At 43.6% G+C, this 20,208-nt stretch overlaps 1 protein-coding gene across 4 annotated transcripts in view; it reads right to left on the reverse strand.

Moving 5' to 3' along the window:
- LOC118368164 (syntaxin-binding protein 6-like) overlaps window positions 1-2,912 on the reverse strand; it is a 124,485-nt gene extending 121,573 nt beyond the window's left edge. The window contains exon 1 of one of the 4 annotated variants that reach the window (XM_035751993.2): window positions 2,636-2,912. The gene's annotated coding sequence lies outside the window, so the exon portion shown is untranslated. The remainder of the gene's footprint in view (window positions 1-2,635) is intronic. The other 3 variants (XM_035751994.2, XM_035751995.2, XM_035751996.2) reach the window with 3 other exon arrangements.
- Between the last annotated feature and the right edge of the window lie 17,296 nt (window positions 2,913-20,208).

Raw genomic sequence — 20,208 nt, forward strand, 5'->3', positions numbered from 1 at the left:
TGAAGATCAGATCAAATTTATGCAGAAATCCAGGTAATTCCAAAGGGTTCACATAATGTTTTTTGCAAAACTACAGTGGCAAGAAAAAAGTATTGCTTTTTCATTGTAAGCTCATGTACTTGTGTAGCTGCACTTTTGTTGTCATTTGTTGAAAATGAAGCTATTTTCTGCCGAATGAGTTGCACTAATGTATTTTCTGTGAAGGAAAACTATAGTTGCACGTCCCTCACTATGGAAGCAGGTGAAATGAAGAACATGATCTGCTTTATCGCCTAACGTATTGCACAAGTTGACGGCAGGTATTTACTTAAAAAGTAGCTACAAATATTAAAATGTATTGATAAACATTAAAGAAATAGTTAACAGAATTGACAGTATTAAAAAAGAAATCCCGTGGCTATTTCCAAATACCCTGGTGTATACGGTATACCGTCCAAGCCTACTATGTTTTACATTCTCCTTATTGTAATGTTCCATAGGGTCATCCTGTGTGGTGGTACCCTATTGTATTTGAAGTGAAAATATCTCTGTGTGCATGCGTGAGAGAGAGAGCGAGAAGAAGCAGTCAAGGTACAGAAGCACACTGCACTAACTACTCCCTTTTCAAATCAGCTGTCAGAGTTGCATTGTTACTCCTACACAATAGCATCTGGCCATCAGCTCTGTAAATATTATGTTTTTCCTTGTGGAAAAGCAAACCGCCTCCGATTACTGCTTTCAACACAATAATATCATATGAACAGGACATCCTGGGTTTTAACATTTTTCATAGTCAAATACAAAACATACAATGAAGACTCAAATGGCTTTCCCTTTGTTTGTTGTGGGTGGTATGAACCAACTGTCATACACATCAAATCCCACACATATGAATAGCTTTATCAATAGCCTGACTTTGATATTTGATAGTATGACAGTTAATTTCTTAATATACAGATGAGCACATAACAATGAGCTTCAGTTTATATGAAAATATAGTTTTTATTATAAAGCATCTGTATATGAAACTAGCATCATGCACATGTATGACAATTATTTGCGGGTAAACAATCAATAAGAGAAACATGTTTTAATGAGATATCGTCCCTTTGTACAATACAGGTGCATGCAGCTTCATAATATGTGCATTATGCAGTATAGCCTAATTGAAATATTGTCCATGCTATTTCATATACACACAAAAGTATGTGGACACCCCTTCAAATTAGTGGATTGGGCTATTTCAGCAACACCCTTGCTGACAGGTGTATAAAACCAAGCACACAGCCATGAAATCGACAAACATTGGCAGTAGAATGGCCCGTACTGTAGAGCTCAGTGACTTTCAACCTGGCACTATCATAGGATGCCACCTCTCCAAAAAGGTCAGTTCGTCAAATTTCTGCCCTGCTAAAGCTGCTCCGGTGAACTGTAAGTGCTGTTATTGTGAGGTGGAAGTCTAAGAGCACCAGCTGCACAGCCACACAAGCTCACAGAACTGGACCGCTGAGTGCTGAAGCGGTAGCACTAAAAATCGTCTGTCCTCGGTTGCAACACTCACTACTGAGTTCCAAACTACCTCTGGAAGCAAAGTCAGCACTATTTGTGCTTTTATTTCATTTTTCAGCATGTCAATGCCCCCGTGAACAAAGCGTGGTCAATACAGAAATGGTTTGTCAAGATCAGTGTGGACGAACTTGACTGGCCTGCACAAAGCCCTGACCTCAACCCCAAACAACTTTGGGATGAATTGGAATGCTGACTGAAAGCCTGGCCTAATCAACCAACAGCAGTGCCCGACCTCACTAATGCTCTTGTGGCTGGCTGAATGGAAGCTGAATGGAAGCAAGTCCCGGCTGCAATGTTCCAACATCTAGTGGAAAGCCTTCCCAGAAGAGTGGAGCCTATTATAGCAGAAAAAGGGAGGACCAACTCCATAATTAATGCCCATGATTTTGGAATGAGATGTTCTACGAGCAGGTGTCCACACACTTTTGGTCATGTAGTGTAGCTTATGACAAAAGACTCCGTTTCAGATAATGAAATAAGATCGCAGGCTACTTGAAGGTTTAACAATTATTTTAGCTAGTGTTCAAATCACCAGCTCAAGCTTCATCTTCAAAACTGTTAGGAAGGCTTCAGACTTCAAAATTAGGAAGTTCGAAGCCGTATTTTGCAAGACTCTATAGTTACTGCTGTGTATAATTTGAACAGACTTCACTCTGACAGCGAGACGTTCAATGAAATACAATTAGTCTCAGCCTTCATAAAACCCTAAATACCATTTACCATAATACAGCTATTTATATTTGACATAAAATTAAGTATTCAAATCCTGAATAATCCATTGAATGAATCATTTTGACGTGCGCAATAGTTCGTAAATGTTGAGCCTTTAACTGTAGCAAGTTCTGGGATATATTTAGATGATTGTTGTAACAGACACCGTGGAGACGGAGCAACACGCGCACCCTGTCACACACAGGACTCGGCGCTCGAATGTCAATAGTTGGACGAATGTAAATCTAAAACGTAGATAAATTATGACAGCATTTGAACTTGCATTGCATTTGATATACATGTGTATATCAAATTCGTATCCTATGAAAACCCGAGAGTAAATAGAACAGATCAAAGTAATTCTCAAGTAACTCACCACTTCTCGTTTGACACTGTTCCAAGTGTCAAAGCCTCAGCAAATGTTATTACCGTGAGTCAATGTACTTTTACTTGACAATTCGTTCCTGTTATCTAATCAAATTGAAAGGTAGCATTTCGTTTTTGACATGGAAGTAGCCTAATTTCGCTCAACAGTCGTATTTCAAGGAAAGATAGAGCGTCTCTATCGCTCGCGGAGCAACAACTGCAGTCTCGATAGAAAAGCAGCAGCAGGTTCTCAGCAAGTCTTCCAAACCGCTAGTCACGTGGAGTAGACGCTAAGTAAATGCAATGTGCATTTTATTTGAGTCTCTAACATAAGTAAACAAATGATTGCCATGATAGGGAATTAAAGTTGTTGAATTTTGAATTAGATTCCTTGCTATTCCTTAATATGTCCTTCCATATCTCCTTGCTTTGCTTAATATCAAATCTGATATTTTTATTTGATTTATTTAACCTTTATTTAACTAGGCAAGTCAGTTAAGAACTAATTCTTGTTTACAATGATGGCCTACCAAAATGCATCCTGCTGGAATGGGGCTGGGATTAAAAATAAATAAAACAATAAAATGTAAATTAGGACAAAACACATATATTGACAAGAGATATAACTCTACATAAAGAGAGACCTAAGACAACAACATAACACAGCACAACATGGTAGCAGCACAAAACATGGTACAAACATTATTGGGCACAGACAACAGCACAAGGGAAAAGAAGGTAGAGACAACAATGCATCATGCAAAGCAGTCACACTGTCAGTAACAGTGTCCATGATTGAGTCTTTGAATGAAGAGATTGAGATAAAACTGTCCGGTTTGAGTGTTTGTTGCAGCTCATTCCAGTTAGCTGCACGAACGGAGCGACCCAGGGATGTGTGCTTTGGGGACTTTTAACAGAATGTGACTGGCAGAACAGGAGTTGTACGAGGGCTGCAGTAGATATCTCAGATAGGGGGGTTTCTTTTAATTGTTGGCTATAAACTTTCATGAAGCCAACACTTCAACACTTTTCGCCTGGATTACTTCTTGGAAAATGTTGTATTTTTCCTTGAGCAACTGCACAAAGTTCTGCACAAATTCACATTTCCCCTTTTGACTGGTAGCCTAGAAGGCTATATAAATGTTGTCAATGTGCACACCACATGCCCTCTTTCCCCAAATGCCAGCTGTTACCACCCTGCCTGCTGGTGGAGAAGGTGGAAAGCTTCAAGTTCCTCGGCGTACACATCACTGACAATCTGAAATGGTCCACCCACACAGACAGTGTGGTGAAAAGGCACAACAGCACCTCTTCAACCTCAGGAGGCTGAAGAAATGTGGCTTGGCCCCTAAGATCCTCACAAACTTTTACAGATGCACAATTGAGAGCCTGTTGTCGGGCTGTATCACCGCCTGGTACGGCAACTGCACTGCCTGCAACTGCAGGGCTTTCCAGAGGGTGGTGAGGTCTGCCCAACGCATCTCCGGGGGCACACTGCCTGCCCTCCAGGACAACAACAGCACTCAATGTCATAGGAAGGCCAAAACGATCATCAAGGACATGAGCCACGGCCTGTTCACCCCGCTACCATCCAGAAAAAGCGTATATCTCAAGGCCATCAGACTCTTAAATAGCCATCACTAGCCGGCTACCACCCAGTTACTCAAGCCTGCACCTTAGAGGCTGCTGCCCTATATACATAGACATGGAATCACTGGCCACTTTAATAATGGAACACTAGTCACTTTAATCATGTTTACATACTGCTTTACTCATCTCATATGTAATAAGTGTATTCTATTCTACTGTATTTTAGTTAATGCCACTCCGACATTGCTCATACTAATATTTATATATTTCTTAATTCCATTATATTACTTTTAGATTTGTGTATTGTTTTCAATTGTTAGATACCACTGTACTGTTGGAGCTAGGAACACAAGCATTTCGCTACACCTGCAATAACATCTGCTAAATATGTGTTTGTGACCAATACGATTTTACTTGATATGGTGTGTTCATTCCCATAGCCATGCCAACAGCATGCTGTTCTATAGGATTTCCCACACAATGTGCTGTGTGTCAGATTTTCTGCTTGGCTAAGTGAGTCACCAGATTCCTTAGAGACCTCTAACTAATAACTATTTTCCTGACAGTTTTTCTTTTATACACTGAAGACAGGGAGAACCGGCTTACAGTGTTTTCACTCACTTTGGTGCAATTTTCACAAGTGTGTGTGGTACATTTTGACAACTCTAGGCATAACAATCTAAACAGATTACCAAAATGACTCATGTTTCAAAACTCACGTTTTTAATTGACTGAGTACAACAAACAAATTCACAAAGTAATTTGTTCACTGCACCAAATCATCTTTGAATTTGGATCTTGGTATCTGCTTGTCAAAATGTAATATTCACTTTATGATTTTCGTGTCATTTGTAAACAGTACAACTAATTAGAATTGTAAGTCGGGAACTCTTTCTAGAGCTACGACCTGCTGATCACTGACGATATCATGATTCAACCTTGTTTTTCTTCCAGAGTTCCCAGTTGCCTTGAAACCACCATAAATCCAGAAAATGCCAGACTTTGATGACAAAATTTGCCCATGAAGGACTGCCGCACCACCTTCCTGTTCAAGTGAGCACAGCACAACAAGGTGAGTCCAAAAATGTCTTGTATGTTGCTGAATACATGATGTAATATGCCAGGGAGATATGTATACGGTAGCTAAGAAAGTAATACTAAGTGTATGTTGTGTAGTAAGCCGTTAGCACTATACATTTCAAAAGTGCTGAACAAATAGTTATATTGACTACGTCCGTCCTAGCTCGCTCATTAATGTCTTCATCAAAATTACGGATTGCCTCTTATAAGCTTGTCGTCCCTTTATGCCATTGAAGAAGAAACCAGATTTGTTTAAGCAAGTCAGCCATATCCGCTATGTTTTCTTTAAAGGCAGTAAACCAGGAAGCCTGTGGGAGGAGGCTCTGTCCAATCTCAACATGGAGAAAGCCATGCAATTGTTGTGGGTAGTGGCGACCCGTCATTCAGGGCCGTTTCGCTGCCAGACAAGGCTCCGCTGATTGCCAGGTGTAGCAGTGGTAAGTTGCTGGGACTGCTGTTGGGACTTTGCTGTTGGGACAGCTTTATGTAGGCCCTAACAGCTTGTGGGCATCATTGTCACAGTTCTAGTGCAATTCATGTATTGTTTAGTGTTGTGTTGTGGCTTTGCTGGCATGCACGCCCCCCCCCCCCAAAAAAAATGTATTTGCCCCACCAAGATGTACATGCTAAAATCACCACTGGTTGTGGGGATGACATGGGAGCAGTGATGTACTCATGTCGCTAGACCTCGAAGTCCAAGTCACGTCCTGAGTCCTTTGGTAGCGCTAAAGCTGTGGTTTAATAATTGAATATACAATTCAACTTTAACTAGGTAACGCAATAGCTAGCTAACATTTGCCGTTGTAGCTACCATGTTGAATTATGCAGGAAACAGCGACTTTCTGACAAGTCACCGCTGGTCTAGGCAAGGTACCAGAGCTCCAGTAGGGCACCACGTTGGACTGGCCAAGTTGCACTTCAGTCAATGAGCCGAGTCATCCATGCGACCTGGTTGGAGTTTTGCTTGTAGAAATGCAAGAGTGGAGCACATCGGGTGGCAGGTGGTGTGTTTAGCACTGAGAAGGCGAAAAGAGCCGAAGAGAATGGAAGGAGCGAGAAGGTAGTGTAAGGAAGGTCCATCCGCCAGTCCTGGACCAAGGTTGTGCTGGACTGGCCAGTGCAGGGAAAGGTGGAAGTGGAGAGGGAGGTATGGCAGTTCTTCTCTTATTGTAGTTCTTCCAGGAGCCAGTAAATATCCGCAAAGCCTTTAGCCAAATTATCATTTGGAGCTCTGTCATCACCATCTTTAGCATCATCTTGCTCTGAGGTTGCCTTCGTAACTGTGGGCTTGTTTTCCCAGTTTGGTGCATCTTTCGATGGATTACCATGTTGGTTGATTGAGTGTTAAGACTCACACAAAGGTTTAAAAAATGTAAGTTGTTTGCCCCCAAGATAGTCCAGGCAGACATCAAATCAAATGTTATTTGTCACATGGACCGAATACAACAGATGTAAACCTTTCAGGGAAATGCTTACTTACAAGCCGTAACCAACAATGCAGATAAAAATATATATAAAAAAATACCTAAAAAAAATGCAAGAATAAGATATAAAAGTAACAAATTATTCAAGAGCAACAGTAAAATAACAATAGCGAGGCTAAATACACAGGGTACCGGTACAGAGTCAATTTGCAGGGGCAGTTGTTAGTCGAGGTAATTGAGGTAATATGTACATGTAGGCAGAGTTATTAAAGTGACTATGCATAGATAATAACAGAGAGTAGCAGCAGTGAGCAGTGTAAAAGAGGAGGAGGGGGGGCAATGCAAATAGTCTGTGTAGCCATTTGATTAGATGTTCAGGAGTCTGTTTAGAAGCCTCTTGGACCTAGACTTGGCGATGCCATGCGGTAGCAGAGAGAACAGTCTATGACTAGGGTGGCTGGAGTCTTTGATCATTTTGACACAGCCTGGTATAGAGGTCCTGGATGACAGGAAGATTGGCCCCAGTGATGTACTGAGCCGTACGCACTACCCTCTGTAGTGCCTTGCGGTCGGAAGCCGAGTAGTTGCCATAACAGTGATGCAACCAGTCAGAATGCTCTCGATGGTGCAGCTGTAGTAAGTTTTGAGGAACTGAGGACCCATGCCAAATCTTTTCAGCCCCACACGGCCAGGTCTCTATGGCTGCCGGAATGGCTCATCTGGAGGAGTCGAGAACTATCAGAAGGGGTCGCAGGGAAGACAGGAGGTGCACCGTGAAGGCAGGGTGTGCTGTGGTGGCGGGAGGTATATCATGGAGTTGCGCTGTGGAGACAACATTTCAAAGATGACTTTCATTTTCACTCCGTGACAAGAGTCATTATAAACAAAGCCACAAGAGGGTAGAACACATTTCAATGTTGCATGATAGAGGGGGGTAGCTGCAGAAACAATGGAATGGTTTAGTCGACTTCCTCACTGGTAGTCATGGGAGTGGCGAGGGAGTGACGAGGGAGGGGTGATGGTGACCGAAAAGGAGAGAGGTGCGGTGAGAGGGGTGATGGTGGACAAGAAGGTGAGAGGAGCCGCGAGGGAGGATTGAAGGGGGAAAGTGTCTGAGAAGGCGAGAGGAGCGGCGAACAGAGGGGTGATAGTGAGCGAGAAAGCGAGAGGCACCGTGAGGGAGGAGTGGTGTTATTGGCCGAGAGGACTGGTGAGGGAGGAGGGGTGTTAGTGGCCGAGAAGGCAAGAGGAGTGGCGAGGGAGGAAGAAAAGAAGATAGTGGCTGAGAAGGCAAGAGAAGCCGTCATAAAGGCGAGAGGAGCCGCCGGTAGCAGTGTTTTGCTATGTCTTCCGTTTCTCCTAAATGAAAGGGAGAGAAGAACAAGTCTGGGTAAGCCGAGGGCGGAACCACAGTAATGGACCCCGGCAGTGAGGCAGCACGCTGGGCCAGTCACAGGTGCCATCGTGCGTGGTGAGGTGACGGACATGGAAACCAGATCGAGAACAAATCTACAGGGTTATCATAGGCACATCTGCTTTTCATTGGCTCAGCATGAACTTGCAGTACGGGCTGTTTGTTAGGCAGGTTTTTCTGGCAGCGCCACTTCAGTAAGTCAAATTCCGGGTATGTGTAAATGTACTGAGCGAAATAACGGTGATTCAGATATAAAGTGCTGAGCACAAGCACTTATAGTCCTAGATATGTAATATATTTTTTATCGTTTGCAATCATAGAACTGAACTAAGGCAGGTCAAGATCAATATATTACTTATTTGGATCTGTAGTAGGATTATGTTAAACTGGAAACCACAGAGAAGAAAAGTGCAAACTGGTACCAATACACTGACCCAAAGGAATAACAGACTTGAAATTAAATCTTGCTTGGCATACCACAACAAAATAATAAAATAAGAATGCTCCATATTTCTCTGGCTTTCAAAGCTTCCCCTGGACCAATTTCCAATAGTTCACGTGGTTTTGTGTTGCGTTCGTTGAATAAATTCACATTTTGACCCAGTGAGTCTTGGGAGTCTACTGAGACCCACTTTATTATTGTTCATGCCTCTGCAATATGATTTACTGTGGCTTTATTATTGCTAGTACATTTTAAGCTGTATGTTGTATAGTAAAGGTTTGATGCTCTATCCCTGAGCCAACTGGGACAGTACAATGTAACGACAGGGATATAGTAGAGTTACTGTATGTCTCTATGGTACTCCACTCTGACAGACTCAAACTAAGGAATCATATTTTCTCCCATGTGGAATAAGTGTGTGTGTGTGAGTGTGATAGAGAGAGAGAGAGAGAGTCTAGGGCAGGGGTATTCAACTCATATCGTACAAGGTCCAGAGCCTGCTGGTTTTCTGTTCTACCTGATAATCAATTGCACCCACCTTATGTCTAGGGGGTTAGAGAGGGGCATTAGGTATTTCTGCCGGCGAGTCGGGGAATTTGGGCAGCTGTGTGACTCTGGGGAAAGACTGTAATTTTGGCAGCTGTGTGTTTCAGGGAAGAGACTGGGATTTGGCCAGCCGTGTGTCTCCGGGGAGAAACTTGGATTTGGGCAGCTGTGTGTCTCTGGGGAGAGACTAGGATTTGGGCAGCTGTGTGTCTCTGGGGAAAGACTGTGATTTGGGCAGTCGTGTATCTCTGAGGAGAAACTTGGATTTGGGCAGCCGTGTGTCTCTGGAGAGACTAGGATTTGGGCAGCCGTGTGTCTCTGGGGAGAGACTGGGATTTGGGCAGCCGTGTGTCTCTGGGGAGAGACTAGGATTTGGGCAGCTGTGTGTCTCTGGGGTGAGACTAGGATTTGGGCAGCTGTGTGTCTCTGGGGAGAGACTGGGATTTGGGCAGCTGTGTGTCTCTGGGGAGAGACTTGGATTTGGGCAGCCGTGTGTCTCTGGAGAGACTAGGATTTGGGCAGCCGTGTGTCTCTGGGGAGAGACTGGGATTTGGGCAGCCGTGTGTCTCTGGGGAGAGACTAGGATTTGGGCAGCCGTGTGTCTCTGGGGAGAGACTAGGATTTGGGCAGCTGTATGTCTCTGGGGAGAGACTAGGATTTGGGCAGCTGTATGTCTCTGGGGAGAGACTGGGATTTGGGCAGCTGTGTGTCTCTGGGGAGAGACTGGGATTTGGGCAGCTGTATGTCTCTGGGGAGAGACTAGGATTTGGGCAGCTGTGTGTCTCTGGGGAGAGACTAGGATTTGGGCAGCTGTGTGTCTCTGGGGAGAGACTGGGATTTGGGCAGCTGTATGTCTCTGGGGAGAGACTGGGATTTGGGCAGCTGTATGTCTCTGGGGAGAGACTGGGATTTGGGCAGCTGAGTGTCTCTGGGGAGAGACTGGGATTTGGGCAGCCGTGTGTCTCTGGGGAGAGACTGGGATTTGGGCAGCCGTGTGTCTCTGGGGAGAGACTGGGATTTGGGCAGCCGTGTGTCTCTGGGGAGAGACTGGGATTTGGGCAGCTGTGTGCCTCTGGGGAGAGACTGGGATTTGGGCAGCTGTGTGTCTCTGGGGAGAGACTGGGATTTGGGCAGTGGAGTCGATGAAAGAAACAAAACACAAAAGCTCAACTTATCACTCAAACTGTAGGAGAGGATTTCTCAATAAGTTGAAAAACAGAGAGCGGTTATTGCTCAATTCTGTAAGATATTGTTAATAGGTGTTTTGGACACCACATCACAGAGACCAAACTGATCTTCAGTTGGGCAGAGGCTATGTGGACGTGTCAAATGGAACAAAAAGAAATTGCCATGGTTGTTTCTATCTATCTATCTATCTATCTATCTATCTATCCACTGTAGGCCTGGAATTACATGGTTTTAGGGGCAAGGCCATTTGGCCTTCAAGGGCTGCCCAATCTGTCAGGGCACCAAGGCCATCTGCTAGGGCACTAAGGCCATTAACCAAAATAGCCAATTAAATTTATTTGAAAAGAAAAACTTGTGTATGTAAATTCTCTTTTTCAGGGCCCTGTCTTTCAAAGATAATTCGTAAAAATCCACAGATCTTTGTTGTAAAGGGTTTAAATACTGTTTCCCATGCTTGTTCAATGAACCATAAACAATGATGTTAAGCGTCGGAGGAGGCTACACCTGTGGACCAGGCGTTAAGACACAAAGAGCTTACAGACAGTAGACAATTAAGGTCACAGTTATGAAAACTTAGGACACTAAAGATGCCTTTCTACTGACTCTGAAAAACACCAAAAGAAAGATGACCAGGGTCCCTGCTCATCTGTGTGAACGTGCCTTAGGCATGCTGCAAGGAGGTATGAGGACTGCAGATGGGGCCAGGGCAATAAATTGCAATGTCCGTACTGTGAGACGCCTAAGACAGCGCTACAGGGAGACAGGATGGACAACTGATCATCCTTGCCGTGGCAGAGCACGTGTAACAACACCTGCACAGGATCGGTGCATGCGAACATCACACCTACGGGACAGGTACAGGATGGCAACAAGAACTGCCCGAGTTACACCAGGAACGCACAATCCCTCCATCAGTGCTCAGACTGTCTGCAATAGGCTGAGAGAGGCCTGTTGCAAGGCAGGTCCTCACCAGACATCACCAGCAACAACGTCGACTATGGGCACAAACCCACCATTGCTGGACCAGACAGGACTGGCAAAAAGTGCTCTTCACTGACGAGCCACGGTTTTGTCTCACCATGGGTGATGGTCGGATTCGCAAGGAATGAGCGTTACACCGAGGCCTGTACTCTGGAGCAGGGTCGATTTGGAGGTGGAGGGTCCGTCATGGTCTGGGGCGGTGTGTCACAGCATCATCGGACAGAGCTTGTTGTCATTGCAGGCAATCTCAACGCTGTCCCTCGTGTGGTACCCTTCCTGTAGGCTCATCCTGACATGACCCTCCAGCATGACAATGCCACCAGCCATACTGCTCATTCTCTGCATGAGTCCCTGCAGGACAGGAATGTCAGTGTTCTGCCATGGCCAGCAAAGAGCCCGGATCTCAATCCCATTGAGCACGTCTGGGAACTGTTGGATCGGGGGGTGAGGGCTAGGGCCATTCCCACCATAAATGTCCGGGAACTTGCAGGTGCCTTGGTGGAAGAGTGGGGTAACATCTCACAGCAAGAACTGGCAAATCTAGTGCAGTCCATGAGGAGGAAATCGACTGCACTACTTAATGCAGCTGGTGGCCACACCAGATACTGACTGTTATTTTAGATTTTGACCCCCCCTTTGTTCAGGGACACATTATTAGATTTATGTTAGTCACATATCTGTGGAATTTGTTCATTTCATGTCTCAGTTGTTGAATCTTACGTTCATACAAATATTTACACATGTTAAGTTTGCTGAAAATAAACACAGTTGACATTGAGAGGACATTTCTTTTTTTGCTGAGTTAATAATAATAATAATAATAATTCACATGTACATACATACAGTGCCTTGCGAAAGTATTCGGCCCCCTTGAACTTTGCGACCTTTTGCCACATTTCAGGCTTCAAACATAAAGATATAAAACTGTATTTTTTTGTGAAGAATCAACAACAAGTGGGACACAATCATGAAGTGGAACGACATTTATTGGATATTTCAAACATTTTTAACAAATGAAAAACTGAAAAATTGGGCATGCAAAATTATTCAGCCCCTTTACTTTCAGTGCAGCAAACTCTCTCCAGAAGTTCAGTGAGGATCTCTGAATGATCCAATGTTGACCTAAATGACTAATGATGATAACTACAATCCACCTGTGTGTAATCAAGTCTCCGTATAAATGCACCTGCACTGTGATAGTCTCAGAGGTCCGTTAAAAGCGCAGAGAGCATCATGAAGAACAAGGAACACACCAGGCAGGTCCGAGATACTGTTGTGAAGAAGTTTAAAGCCGGATTTGGATACAAAAAGATTTCCCAAGCTTTAAACATCCCAAGGAGCACTGTGCAAGCGATAATATTGAAATTGAAAGAGTATCAGACCACTGCAAATCTACCAAGACCTGGCCGTCCCTCTAAACTTTCAGCTCATACAAGGAGAAGACTGATCAGAGATGCAGCCAAGAGGCCCATGATCACTCTGGATGAACTGCAGAGATCTACAGCTGAGGTGGGAGACTCTGTCCATAGGACAACAATCAGTCGTATATTGCACAAATCTGGCCTTTATGGAAGAGTGGCAAGAAGAAAGCCATTTCTTAAAGATATCCATAAAAAGTGTCGTTTACAGTTTGCCACAAGCCACCTGGGAGACACACCAAACATGTGGAAGAAGGTGCTCTGGTCAGATGAGACCAAAATTGAACTTTTTGGCAACAATGCAAAACGTTATGTTTGGCGTAAAAGCAACACAGCTCATCACCCTGAACACACCATCCCCACTGTCAAACATGGTGGTGGCAGCATCATGGTTTGGGCCTGCTTTTCTTCAGCAGGGATAGGGAAGATGGTTAAAATTGATGGGAAGATGGATGGAGCCAAATACAGGCCCATTCTGGAAGAAAACCTGATGGAGTCTGCAAAAGACCTGAGACTGGGACGGAGATTTGTCTTCCAACAAGACAATGATCCAAAACATAAAGCAAAATCTACAATGGAATGGTTCAAAAATAAACATATCCAGGTGTTAGAATGGCCAAGTCAAAGTCCAGACCTGAATCCAATCGAGAATCTGTGGAAAGAACTGAAAACTGCTGTTCACAAATGCTCTCCATCCAACCTCACTGAGCTCGAGCTGTTTTGCAAGGAGGAATGGGAAAAAATGTCAGTCTCTCGATGTGCAAAACTGATAGAGACATACCCCAAGCGACTTACAGCTGTAATCTCAGCAAAAGGTGGCGCTACAAAGTATTAACTTAAGGGGGCTGAATAATTTTGCACGCCCAATTTTTCAGTTTTTGGTTTGTTAAAAAAGTTTGAAATATCCAATAAATGTCGTTCCACTTCATGATTGTGTCCCACTTGTTGTTGATTCTTCACAAAAAAATACAGTTTTATATCTTTATGTTTGAAGCCTGAAATGTGGCAAAAGGTCGCAAAGTTCAAGGGGGCCGAATACTTTCGCAAGGCACTGTAATTAGCCTACAGGTTGAAGTGTAGGTGATAGGTGATTACAACCTGTAATGTCCAGAACGATTCTGACATGTGGGGGGTGTCTACTTTGGAGAATCTCAAATATAAATGATTTGGATTAGTTTTTTTGGTTACTACATGATTCCATATGTGTTATTTCATAGTTTTGATGTCTTCGCTATTGTTCTACAATGTAGAAAATAGTAAAAATAAAGAAAAACCTTGGAATGAGTACAGGTGTGTCCAAACTTTTGACTGGTACTGTATATATATTGGCTAAATGCCAGTCATGTCTGACAAATATAATGTAGGATCATTAACAATATCTAAAGGCTTGATTAACTCAACATACTTGAAACACTGTTTGTTCTCATAGGAGAGAAAGGCCAGTACTTGATGTGCACTGCAACATCACCCACCTTGCAATCTGAGTGGAGTCAGTCAACATTTTGAAACTATTTAACCAACCATAAACGTAATTGTTTAAAACCTGGGCGTTTGACATTTTATGAGGCATATCGTACCATGTTCCAACTACAGGAATGGTAAGGGGATTATTTCATAAACACTTCCTCATATGCCATTGAAACCATTAGGGCCTATTTCTCTCATGTTTCTGTCACGCTTGTTGCTTCTTTAGATCTTCCCTCCATCTACATTTCTGAAGGATATTTTCCATCTCTGTCATATGAAACCGCTCTCAGTTTCGGTGCACTTTTGAGAATGATGTTTTCCCACGAATTGCGTTTTGGAACATTTGCTGCGTTTATAATGTGAAGAAATCGCCTAAAAGTTGATCAACATTTTAAGCTAAACGTTCTGTTGCATCAGCCTCATTGCTTGTATTTCTTGTTTGCATGGTGGTTGTATTATTTTGGGATCTATCACTTCCCATGACTGTCCGAAAAGTACAAGTTGACCAATAGAACAGGTCAGGGTTTTACTTCATTATATCCGTTTTCGCTTCTTGTGGTCAATTTGCAGTTTGCAAATTATTTGTCATTATGTTCCGGCCCTCTGAACATCTGCTCAAGAACAAATATCGGCCAATGGCTGAATCTAGTTAATGATCCCTGGAATAGGTCAACTTTTGTACTATGGGGGATAGTAAATTTACATAGGCTAGTGCTTTTGCTGTTCTTTAATCATCTTGTTGGCTGACAAAAAGTAAAATGTGGATAGTTCTAACATCAACAATATGCGCCTCAGAATTCAATAAGATGGTTGCGCATCGTTACATCCCCGATGTGTCTGTCTTCACTTGTAGCCTACTTCTGAGCTGTGATGCCTGTGAGAAGGATCTGATCACATCATGGGCATTGGCTAATAAGAATTGAGATATCGGAGTGAGAGCCATGTGAGTGAGAGGTGCTTCGGAGGAGGCTACGCCGATTGGCAGCCGGGAGAAGGGAATTATTATTATATTCAGCACAAGGGCCACTTTTTTTAGAGGGCCACACAAGGGGTCATTGACGGCCACAGCTGCCGATACCGCAGGGAAATTCGAATCCTGATCCACTGTATCCATCTGTCTTATATAACTTTGTGAGAGGTTAAGGAGCAGTATTGCAGACCCTATCACTCCCTCTCTCTGGGTTCCATCACCCTGAGCCTGCTTTTGCCCCTCCCACACACACCCCATGACATCACTGTGTTGGAGCTGGGCTCAAGGAGAGTAGGGTGTGGAGGGAGAGGAGGGAGAACAAGGCACCCCAGTCCCTGTGGAGCAGGGTAAACAGGGAGTGGGGTAGCAGAATGGCCAGACCCTCTGCTCTGCTCCTAGCCTCTCATGTCCCCATGCAGCCAGATGGCTGCCCGCACATCCTCTCTACACACACACACACAGCGCTCAGTCATCTGACTGATCAAACGCTCCATTCAAGCAGGGCATTCATGTGGCTTGTTGTTTATTCAATCAGTATGATGAGTTGAAATCGTGGTCATTGCAGTGAAATATGATTACATCAGATGCATGAGAACATAGGTATTTTATGATCTGATAGGTGGGAGAGTAGGACATCAGATCTGCATGTAAGATTCAAATATATAGTTTACAGCGGATGACGGTTTTATTTCCACTGTGTGTTTGGTTGTGTACCTCTTTGAACTAAACAGTGGGAGTACATCAAACAACACCATGCTTTATTTGATTTCACCAGAGTGCTTTACTGGCTCTTGTTAGAGATGGAGTTTGTTCAAGAAGTCACTCTGCATTTCCAACAGAACTGGGAGATGTGTGATGGTGTGTGACGGTGTGTGTGTGTGTGATGGTGTGTGATGGTGTGTGACGGTGTGTGTGTGACGGTGTGTGTGTGATGGTGTGTGACGGTGTGTGTGTGTGTGATGGTGTGTGACGATGTGTGTGATGGTGTGTGTGTGTGTGACGGTGTGTGTGACGGTGTGTGTGACGGTGTGTGTGACGGTGTGTGTGACAGTGTGTGTGATGGTGTGTGTGTGTGATGGTGTGTGTGTGAGATGGTGTGTGTGTGTGTGTGACGGTGTGTGTGTGTGACGGTGTGTGTGACGGTGTGTGTGTGTGTGACGGTGTGTGTGTGACGGTGTGTGTGTGTGTGTGTGTGACGGTGTGTGTGTGTGTGTGTGTGTGTGTGTGTGACGGTGTGTGTGTGTGTGTGTGTGTGACGGTGTGTGTGTGTGTGTGTGACGGTGTGTGTGTGTGTGTGTGACGGTGTGTGTGTGTGACGGTGTGTGTGTGTGATGGTGTGTGTGTGTGTGTGTGTGCATACGCAAATCAATTTCTTACGATTCAAGTCAACCTATGTGAAGTGAACAGTAAGCTGGTGTGTGAAGCCATTAATCTCCCAACCATTTAATGACTTTAAAAAGGAGAGAGCCAGGCTGAATGTCTGTGATACGTTACCCCATAGCCAAACCATTTATGTGTGTCACCGACTGGTTTGTGACCTGACTTGCATGATGAAAAACCAAAAGGTGACAAAAACATTGTTGTTTTCAGAGACCTTTTCCTGTATTCTGCATGTTGTCGACCCATTTCCATGCTTCCCTGCTCGAGGACGTCTCAGTTTAATACCCAATCATAATATTTTTATAAAACACCACACTCACTTGAAGTAATTAAGCTCTGTTGAAGCTTGCAGAATTGGATCATATTCAGTATGGCAATACGACTGTGCATTCCTCAAGAAAACAATGTTCAGAGTGAAAGTCCAGTATGCTTTACAACTACATTAGGTGTAAATGCATACATTAGGAAGAAATAGGACAGAGTATGTGCACATACATACATACATACATACATGCATACATGCATACATACGCTATGTACAGGTGCTAGATATCCCACTATGTTATAGAAATCATGTTTATCAGAAAGAATCTGCACTCCAACATAAACTCACAAATGAGTTTGAACATTATCACAATAAAACACATCTGGGAGAATGTCCATGTATTGCAGAGGAATTACATACAGTATTGGCCTACTGAATAGTGGGGCACCACATTGCAGCGAAGAACTGATGTTAAACTGGAAGAAAGCTTTACGTTGCCAGTGAGAAACAATTAAAACACTTGTTAAAGTTAATCATCTGTCCCCATTTGATTAGAAAAAACAAGAGTTAATTAAAGAAAGAGTGTGGTTGCAGGGAGGAGGACGTGTTTTGACCAGTGCTGCAATTTGATTCCATTTTAATTGAGCAAAACCAGAAAAACCAGATTTCCCACGTTTTGACCTTCACTACAGTAGGCCTATTGTGACCTAAAGTCAACAAAACACTTCCTTGAGCTTAAAATATTGCAGCTGTGTACTACTATTTGTATTTCTTTCCTTGTACAGCCTACTTTCCTTCATAACGACCAGTATTGAGAGTTAAACTGGATAGCTGTCCACCATATTACTTCTGCATAACAAGCTCTATTAGATCAGTGGTCCTATAGGAAAGGAAACAAGGAGAGGAAGCTACATACAATGTGGTACATCTCAAATCAAAAGCTTGTTCTCTCCTCCCCTTGATCTAAAAACAAATACAGTAGGTTAAAGCAAATGAAGGAAAGGATATGAGGAGAGGCCTCTTTAGACTAATGAGACGCACCCTCCCAAAGAGTTTCTATCTCCTTATATTCCCTCTCACCTGCAGTGCATAGTGCCAACACTGCGAAAAGCATTCATCTCTCTCGCTTTGCCTGAAGGCAGCAGTTTAACTCAGACGTGAAACCTGGAATTTCAGAGGAATAGTCCTGCCTGTATCAAACACGTCTTGCAGTAGATTATTGCTTCTACAGTGTTAGCTAAATGGGCTACGATGCATCCATCATTAGTTATCACTAGGGACGTGACCAAGAAAACCTCACAACAGTAGACTGTTATAGCCAATGTACTCCTCTAACAATCAAACTGTTCAGGAAGAATGAGATCCTAAGAAGATCTCACTGTCTATACAACACAGTTCTTATGATGGCTTTTCCTCTCCTGTCCCTGTTTCAATGGCAGACACCTAATTGTCAATATGTCACACCAGTCATTCAGCCAAAGGTATAGGCTTTACATCTCCCTGTCCCCAGCAGGCAGCAACCCACTCAGTTCTGCCCCCTTTATTGTTTTGCTGCCAGATAACTGGCCTGCCAGCTAATTTAGCAGACCAATGGCCAGACAGCCCCTGGGTTTAACAAGGAGCTGAGGATCCAATGTCCGATTTGGTCTTTATTGCAGTTGTCACATTGAGATGTTCTCATATCCACACTGCAGGGGACTAACATGACACAGGGTGCTGGAACCGGGATGAATGGTGGAGACTGAACTTATTTCCTACTATGTTTTGATGGAGGGGGCTGTTAGAAGTTTCTGGATGTGAAGGGGCAGATCATTAATCATAGATCATTGGAAATAGATGATCTGACACAGGGGAGTGTATAGACCCAGGAGGTGGTCGGCTTTGACAACTAGAATAAATGTTTGAGTCAATGTTTGACTAATTCTCAAAAAATGAAAAGGTGCTTTTTAAGGAGAGTCGTTCTTTAATGACAATGCAATCACTGTATTTACTAAGGCAGCATCTGGACAACAATAAACACATGTTTCCCCAATATGGGAAGTATTGTAAGATGTGAAATAATTGACCAGTTCCAGAGAATGACTGTTTAATTGATCACTGGTTTGTCTATAATGGTCCGGTGTAGGTCTATTGACGTAGTCATGAGGGAATGCAAGCAGTACACACATTGGAAACAACTCAATGAGTGGCAGTGTGTGGAGAAAGCTGAATATCTCCAGCCAGCTGATAAAAGTTAAGAATGTTGATTAACTTCTCTAAAGTCAGGTCTGATACGTAGAATAACCTACAAGAAAAACGATGCTATACCTGTAGATGTTTCATAACAAACTAGCTTACCTGTACGATTTGCTTTCTGGGCTAACACATTTTTCAACCATTGATTGTCAGTCGAGGCCCAATGAGTCAATCCTTATGTCCATGACCTTAGCCGTCTTCATACCTGGTTGAGGAGATATGCTTCTTAGAGCGTAAAGAACAGTGGAAGACAGCTGGCACATCAGTGGTTACAAGAGGTGTGAGATGTTCTGTGGGTCATTGAATCCAAGCAGTTTCATTATTTATTTAAAATCACTTCAAACTGAGTAGTTTCTTTGAGCGTCCTACTCCTTCTGCTCTTATCGTGGTGAACGTCACCCCGTTGTCCCATGAGGTCACGGGAGTTTGACACTAGGTGGAGTGGCGACTGGTTGAGGACAGCCACTTCCCATTCAGCGTCACACACACACACAAATGGAAATAGTCCCTCTGGAGAAGATCCAGGGAATGTCATCGGGATAGGTGCCTCGTTTTGAGATGAGGACAGATGCATGCAGAAGATTCAACACACATGCATATACACAGATCGTAAGCGCACGCTCTCTCATACATGTAAGCACTTTAGTTAAGTGAGAGACATGCTCGAAACATCTTAAATAAACAATGAAAATGCAAATGTGCATTGAATAGTTCTTGAAATGCTACTGATACATCTATTAGAAGGACAGGATGTTCCTGTAGATTTCATTGTTCCCTGAGCTACACCAGTAACACCACACACCTCAGCACTGGATTGGAGGGTGGATACCGTACCAGTTGACAAGCAGAGGGATACTGAATAAAATTGCCCAACAGGGCTCTCAACTGTCACCATAAAGGATTTGACATGCTCAGATCTTACTGTGATGCCATGAACATGCTAGACTACAGAACGCTACACATTTTGTTTTAACATTACAGGATGATGTGCATGTTGACAAGTTAAAAAACAAAATGTAGAATCAATGTATAAGAGACATACCCTGACACAACAACCCTCTCACCATGTCACCTGTCTGAGTCACAGCCCACCACCCCTCCCTACAAGATGCCAAGACACCATGGGCACCAGGTGGCCGGGAGTACCATCTCCCTGGTGCGGTGGGGATCGGACACCAAAAGC

Source organism: Oncorhynchus keta, chromosome 35 (genome assembly GCF_023373465.1).
Source record: "Oncorhynchus keta strain PuntledgeMale-10-30-2019 chromosome 35, Oket_V2, whole genome shotgun sequence".
In the NCBI taxonomy this organism is placed as follows: Eukaryota; Metazoa; Chordata; class Actinopteri; order Salmoniformes; family Salmonidae; genus Oncorhynchus; species Oncorhynchus keta.